The 7,683-nt window shown below is 38.9% G+C and overlaps 1 pseudogene; it reads right to left on the bottom strand.

The window, feature by feature from the left end:
* Positions 1-5,766: 5,766 nt before the first annotated feature.
* Positions 5,767-6,947, bottom strand: LOC131825670 (growth hormone-inducible transmembrane protein-like; annotated as a pseudogene).
* Positions 6,948-7,683: the final 736 nt, after the last annotated feature.

The raw sequence follows: 7,683 nt of genomic DNA, 5'->3' as shown, positions 1-7,683 counted from the left end.
CTCATGGGGATTCTCTTGAATGTAATGGGTCACTTTTCTTGTTTTCAGAATTTTCTCTTTATCTTTGATTTTTTAAATGATTTGATTATAATGTATTTTGGCATAGACCTCTTTAGGCTCAACCTATTTGAAAAGTTTTGGGCTTTTTGAATCTAGTTGTCCATTTCCCTTTACAGATTTGGAAGTTTTAGCCATTATTTCTTTGAAAAGTCTTTCTGTCCTCTTCTACCACTTCCATGGACTCCCATAATGTATATATTGTTTCTTTTGATGATATCTTATAGATTTTGCAGACTATTGTCATTCTTTTTCATCCTTTCTTTTTGCTCCTCTAACCAGATAATTTCAAATGACTTAGAGTTTACTAATTCTTTCTTCTATGTGACTGAGTTCGATGTTGTAGCTCTATAATGAATTTCTCAGTTGAATCACTGTATTCTTCAGTTCTAGAATTTCTCTTTGTTTTTATGGCTTCTATTTATTTGTTGATCTACTCATTTTGTTCATGTATTGCATTCCTGATTTCATTCAGTTGTCTATCTATGTTCTCTTGTAGTTCACAGAGCTTCTTTTTGATGTTAAGTAGTTTATATATCACCATCCATTTAAGGTTAATGACTGAAGCTTTATTAGTTACCTTTGGTGGTGTCGTGTTTCCCTGATTATTCATGATCCTTGTATCGATATCTGTGCTTTTGAAGATATGGCCACTATTTCTGGTCTTTATAGGCTGGCTTTAGCAGAGAAAGGCATACACCAGTCACCTGATGTAGGATTCTAGATGAGCTAGTTGTGGTATCTGTGGTCACCTGGAATCTCTTATGGGGGGGCCATGGCAGGTAAATGGGACCTGCTGCTGGATTCCAAAGTTGTGCAGGATCTGTTGCCAGAGTCCATGGTCAGAAGAGACCAAGCATTAGTGTTACATGGTCAGGCACACCTGCTGCTGGGGCCCCACAGTCAGGAGGGGCTGTATAGAGAGGATTTGCAGCTAGGCAAAGCCATTGGCAGAGATCCACAGTGTAGTGAAGCTATTGGTGGGGTTTTGTCAGTTGGGCAGCATTAGAAGCAATGCTCCACAGTCGTACTGATGGGGTTCCAAAGTGGGGCAAGGCTACTGATGAGGCTCCTTGGGAGGGCTGATAGGCAGTGCCCCTGGGTAAGGTAAAGCTTTTGTAGTTGGGCCGGGCTCTTTAGGGACTGCATGGTTGACAGAACCAATAAGCAGGGTTATGTGGTCTTGAGGTCAATAACAGGGGTTTGTGATTGGGCAGGGCTAGTTGAGGGGGCTTCTTAGTTGCAGGGCTGCTGGCAGGGCTCTCTAGTAGTACAGAGACTTCAGATAGCTTCTTTCTTTGGGTGGGGTGGTTGGCGGAGCTCAAGATCAAAATCAAGATCTTAATCTTGATTTTCTGGTTGGGAAAACTGGTAAAGACCTAGTGGGCAGCAGTTACACAGGCTTGTAAAGCCACTGGTGGAGGTCAAGGGACTAGTGCCAAGAGACACACCTGCTAGCATCTAGAAGTCCTGTTCCTTTTATTTGTTATTAGCTGGTGTGCCATGGTAACTTAAGGGATAGGTAATATGGATAAAATATTCCTTTTACCCATTTTAATGTGGTTTCTGATTTATTTTTAATACACTGGTGTGTTGTAACCTTGTCTTGAGTTTTATAATTTTCACAAAGATATTCTCATTCATGGATAGTTGCCTAACCAATCAATGTTTCTGTTGGTGGAGGCAGTGGGAATCTAGAACTAAGGGGTCTCCTATTCTTCTTTCTGACATCACTGAAATGGTCCAGTTCAAAACGTGCAGAGTGGGCTAGCATACTGAGGCTAACATACTTTGGATCCTCAGTATGCTAGGCCAAAAGTTTTCAGTCTAGAGAGCTAGGAAGGTCTAGGGTTGCAGTTCAAGTCCAAAGGCTGTCTGCTGATGGAAATTCTTTTTGCTTTTGAGAGGCCAGTCTTTTGCTCTATTGGTTGGGGCTCACTGACACTATGTGGGGCAACTGTTGCTATTCAAGGTCCATCCACTTAAATGTTAATTTCATCCAAAAACACTCTCATAGAAATATCCAGAAGAATGACCACATATCTAGGCATCATGACCCAGTCATGTTGAAACATAAAAATAATCATTACACACCTGTGAAGAAGGTAAATGAAGGTATGAAGGAAGAGAAGGTATTGAGTTTTACCATAACTATTGCATTTGAATGAAAAGGGATAATGAAAATTTTAAGGATTACAGAGTTGTCTGTCTATAGTAAACTGCTTTCAATGCACTGAGAAAAGAAAATGACTGGTTCATTTTAGGTAATGATTAATTCAAGGTATAGTATCAAAATCAGAGGTACTATATTGGCAGCTTCTGAGGACATTATCACCTATATTTTCAAAAAATATTATTCTGGAAATGAGGTCCTTCATCTAATTATAAGTGTAGCAGACCAATAAAGGATGTATAGACTTAACAGTTTCCTGTGTCAGAGACAAGAGCTTCATAAAAGGAACTATAAGCCTGAGACTTAGGTTGGAGAATGTGGGCTGGCAAATGTGTCCAGATTTCCCTAAATTCACTGTACTAGCAAAGAATCTGCATACTAGAGAAAAGGCTATTCTTATTTGGAGAACCTGTAAAAACCTCAACCAAGACCAGTAACTTAAAACACGATGCTTGGTAGTCTATAACTTCTCTTGCCAATCCCCATTTCCTTCACCCTATATTATGATGAGAGTTCAACCGGGCCTGAGCTAGAACATAAAATTCTTGGGACACTGGATGGCTCAGTTGGTTAAGTGTCCAACTCTGGATTTCAGTTCAGGTCATGATCTCAGGGTTGTGGGATTGAGCCCTGTGTTGGGTTCCACGCTCAGCACAGAGTCTGCTGGAGATTCTCTCTTTCTCCCCTCTCCCTATGTTTCTCCCCCCACTCATGTGCATGCTGTCTCTCTCTGAAATCAATCAATCAATAAAATCTTCAAAAAATCTTAAAAAAAAGAAAAGAAAAATTCTTTCTATGTGAGAGAACAGTTCACAAACAAGAAGAATCACAAGATTTGGCTAACATATGCTGTCAGGAACCAGAGGAAAGTATGTAGGATCTTGAGGATATTAGAATTCAAGGGATAAATTATAAGCCTGGGTTGGGAAAAACTATTGACATGGGGTCATGTTTTAATCTTTTGGTAAGTCTACCCTGTTTAGATATTCCTCTGGTATGGCTCCTTATAGTTTGGAAATAACAATGGTCCACAGCAATAAAATGGAGATACTGGGATTGCTTTAACATAGGAGTAAGGAAGGGGCTAGAAAGCTCAGGAAAATGAGAATATCTGAATGGTTTTATTCTATCAGACCAGAGAACCCCGGAACCAGAGAACTGTGTCCTGGGAGGTCCCAGAGGACATTCCCTTTACTGAGACAATAAGAAATGTTCAATAAGAAATACACCAGCATCTTGGAGGATCTCAGTGGTAGTTACTATCTGTATGTTGGTGTGAGGAGTACAAGAGGATGCCATGAGACTGGGTTCCCTAGAATCAAGAGAATAAAGGGAATCATTGAGGCTAGACACCAGCTTGAAGCACATAACTTGCAGAGACAAATTAGATATAATTACTGAAAATGGGCCACAGAATTGAGAGTATTGAATATCCAGATTTTCCCAGATTTTCTGTGCTGACAAAGACTCTGAATGCTAGAGGAAAACAATCAGGGTGTTTTGTTCCACAGTGATTTCCGGGCATAGCTAACAGATTATGGTGCCCACAGTACATGATAGACAATTAACCCAATATAGTACTATCTGGGTTATAGTAACAACAACAGTGACAAAAACAGAAATACATTATCTGACAAGCAAAAGTCTGAAGTTAGACCCTGTGTTGGAAAAATTATAGTGCATCACTCAGTTTTCAGATATAAGTTCACACACCCAGTACCCACTGCTTGAAAAGACGTCAGATTCTACTGAGAAATACCTTTGCAACATCAACACATAGTTTGAGAGAGAAATTCAGGTTTTTCCTAGGTAGCTGTTTATTTACCCAGGTAACAATTCTGGGGAAAAGAAACACCTAGACTGTGAGCAGAGTTTGGATAAAGATCTGAGGTTACATGGTTACTAAATGACCCAGAATGCCATTTGGGTCTTCTGGATAAGGTAGGGGCTTATGGAGTCCAGGAACACTGATCCAAGTCAGTTTCATGATGAAACCCATGGTCCATGTATCTACTCTGAGAGTACTTCCCTAGCCATTGAGTGTATGTTTTGTGACCAGTGGAACTTGAAAATTCATTTCCTGGCCTGTGAAATAAGAGGCCATTATTGTAGGAAGCTTCATGGGATGCCCCTTGGTCTGCTTCCTCATTCCCAGCAAAAACAGAAATTCAGAAGCACCAGTACAACCCCAGAGGAACTGCCCAGTTTAGTGCCACCATGAAAGATTTAAAGGACTATGGAGAGAGGAGTTGGCAACATCATATCCCTATTTAATTTGCCTCTGTGGGCCCTCTAAACAGAAATCGATCATGACAGATTATGATGCAATAAATAAACAAATGATACTCCACTCTCAGTTCTTTTGTTGGATATAGTATCTTTATTAGAAAATATAAACACAATCTAATGGTATATGCAGGAGAGAAGGAAAATTCTGCTAGGGGAAACTCTAATGAAGTATTTTGCCTGTTACATTTTTTATTGATACAACTCATGAAGAAAGATCCGCTTTGCCTTCCTTTTTTAGTGCTTAGTCTGAGAGGGAACCCAGGAAATTAAGACTTAGGAGGAAAAACTGCTTTCATAATCTCAAGTGTAAGCCACCAACAGGCTTTACTGATAAAACCTTCAAAGCTTGAAGAGATAAGAAAGGCAAGCATGTATTCTATTAAACATTTCAGTAAATATGTAAAAATCAGTAATTATGAACATAGTGTTTGCAACTCTTTTCATGCTTTAAGTATTCAGTCCTGATAAGAGTTTTAAGGATAGTTTGTTCTAAAACATTTAAAAGTAAAACTTACGTTCAGATACACACATGCACACATACACACACACACTATATATGTGTGTGTTATATATCTGGAATTCTCTGTATGATTAACATTCTGGACTGTCCTAATAGTGTCAAATAATGAGAAGCCAAACATGACCCACATCTATGTTACAAAGATAGCACAGAGAAGGAAGAGTGGGAGGATGAATCACTCTTGTCTTTCTTTTATGCTCAATGGTTTTGATAAGTTCTGCAGATGATTATAAAAACAGCAGCTATCTGGGGCATCTGGGTGGTTCAGTGATTTAAGCCTCTGCCTTTGGCTCAGGTCATGATCTCAGGGTCCTGGGATCAAGCCCAGTATTAGGCTCTCTGCTCAGCAGGGAGCCTGCTTCTGTCTCTCTCTCTCTCTCTCTGCCTGCTGCTCTGTCTACTTGTGATCTCTCTCTCTCTCAAATAAATAAATAAAATCTTAAAAAACAAAAACAAAAACAAAAAACAAGAACAGCAGTGATCTGTTTCCAAATAGCGAGATCCTTCATACTGACTCACCAGTTACACAAATGCTAAGTATTCATAGAAGGACTACAGGTAACCTTTACTTCTCTCTGGTCCCTTTACCAAACCTCTACTTCACTTATGACATTATTTGTTAATATTTTGCATTTCAAAAATATACAGGTAAACACAAGCTTGCTAATTTTCGCTTAACCAAATAAAATTTAAAATAGATAAATGTTAAATTCTCACAACACTAACCTTAGTTTTCATATTCATAAAGCATTTTAGAATTACCTAGACATGAAAATTGGGAATGTATTTGCTTATTTGGAAGAGTCAAAAGCTGAGTCACTTCACTTTTCCTATTGCTTCCAGTTGCTAGAATACTGGCAATCACAAAAATATATTTAGCGTATCCATATAGATCCCCAGCGCTGAATTGATGGGATCGTATATTTGAACTTTACATATTGGTATTATTTCTGCATGATAGATTAATTTTTGCTATTATTTAGAAGGAACACACTGAAAAGAACTAATCTACCATAAAGTGCCACAGAATAGAAATATAGCCTTTTCAGTGGTTCCAATTTGATTATATATTCCTAAGCCATAGTAGCACCATGCTCCAAGACCAAGCAGGCCATCCACCAATAAGCCATCTTCTCATCTGATCAAATTTAAGTATTTTTCTATCAATGGCTCCAATACTGCCTCCTTGAGTTCTACCAGCCACAGTGGTAGGTGGACAAAGCATAGGTCCTAGTGAGGATGTGAAGATGAGACCAAGGCCCGCTCTCAGGGATGTTCCCATGTTCAGAAATTTTCCACTGAGTGTGCACGTGGCCACAGTGGAGGGGTCTCTTCTGATGCCCACCGTATACTCTGCAACTCTGATGAGAAGAGCTCTCCTCCACCAATATTTGTGAGAGGAACCGCTATGACACCCTTCACATTAGAATATGGTAACTAATTAAGTTGCTTTGGGTCTTGGGCTCTGGTCATATGATAGTGATTGTACCCACATTCCAGCTCCAGTTATGGCTGCAAAGGTTGTACTGGTTGTTGTCCAAGAATCTCTCATCATGAAGATCATGAGAAGAGTTCTCTTCACCTCCATGGTGGACAAAGCTGTAAAATCAGTACTTCCTGCTAAGTATGTATACTTAGAATGATTTCTATCCTTAACACACCAAGGCCAATTTATAGCCTTTTCAGTGGTTCCAATTTGATTATATATTCCTAAGCCATAGTAGCACCATGCTCCAAGACCAAGCAGGCCATCCACCAATAAGCCATCTTCTCATCTGATCAAATTTAAGTATTTTTCTATCAATGGCTCCAATACTGCCTCCTTGAGTTCTTGGCCAGCTTTTCCACACCAGATACCAGGTCGTTGCTAGGTGTTAAGCATATTCCCTGCTGGATGTTAAGAGCCATTGATTCTTTGTGATGGAATTCTTCACAGAGAGGAGACCTTGATGAAAGCTGGATAGAAAACTCTGGGAAGTGATGTCCATAAACCCACAAGTCTTGCAGTCAGCACAGTGGATTTACCAAGCAGATTGAAATGGTCAGTCCCTAGTCACCTCAACCATGCAGTTACCCTTCTGAACAGGCAAAATGCAAATGTGCACACCTCCCTAGCCCTTCACCCACTCCTTACTTCAAATTTTCTTAAGCTGCTAAAATTTAGAGTGCATTTACTACTTCAGCCTAGCTTATTCTGAATAATATAATATTCCTATTTGGGCATTTCTCTTTTTTACTATTGGCAGCATGTCTTACATGAGTAGTTACAAGTTAGCAATACTATCATTAGGGATGGATAAAAACAATTTATAATATACAAAATTAATTTCTCTGGTGCTTAATATTTTCTAAAAGAAAGGGCACTTGTTATAAAATAAACATAACAGATATTTTCAGAGTATTATTTTTGCCAATATTTTGATCTGTGTTGATAGATTTCTTAGTATTATAAATTTCTTATTGAAAAATGATTTGTAAAGGGGAAAATAGGTTTATAATAGACTTTGCCTTGTCAAATATGACAATTAAAAATTGTTCAATAATATTGAATTGATTTTGAAGAAGTTCATGTGAATACTACAAACAGACTGCTGTGGGCTGAATTATGTCTTCTAAAATTCATATCCTGAACCCTCCATGATGG

The sequence above is a fragment of the Mustela lutreola genome, chromosome 2 (assembly GCF_030435805.1).
Source record: "Mustela lutreola isolate mMusLut2 chromosome 2, mMusLut2.pri, whole genome shotgun sequence".
Lineage (NCBI taxonomy): Eukaryota > Metazoa > Chordata > Mammalia > Carnivora > Mustelidae > Mustela > Mustela lutreola.
Note: the sequence above shows the minus strand (reverse complement) of the source record. Positions and strands in the feature narration are given on the sequence as shown.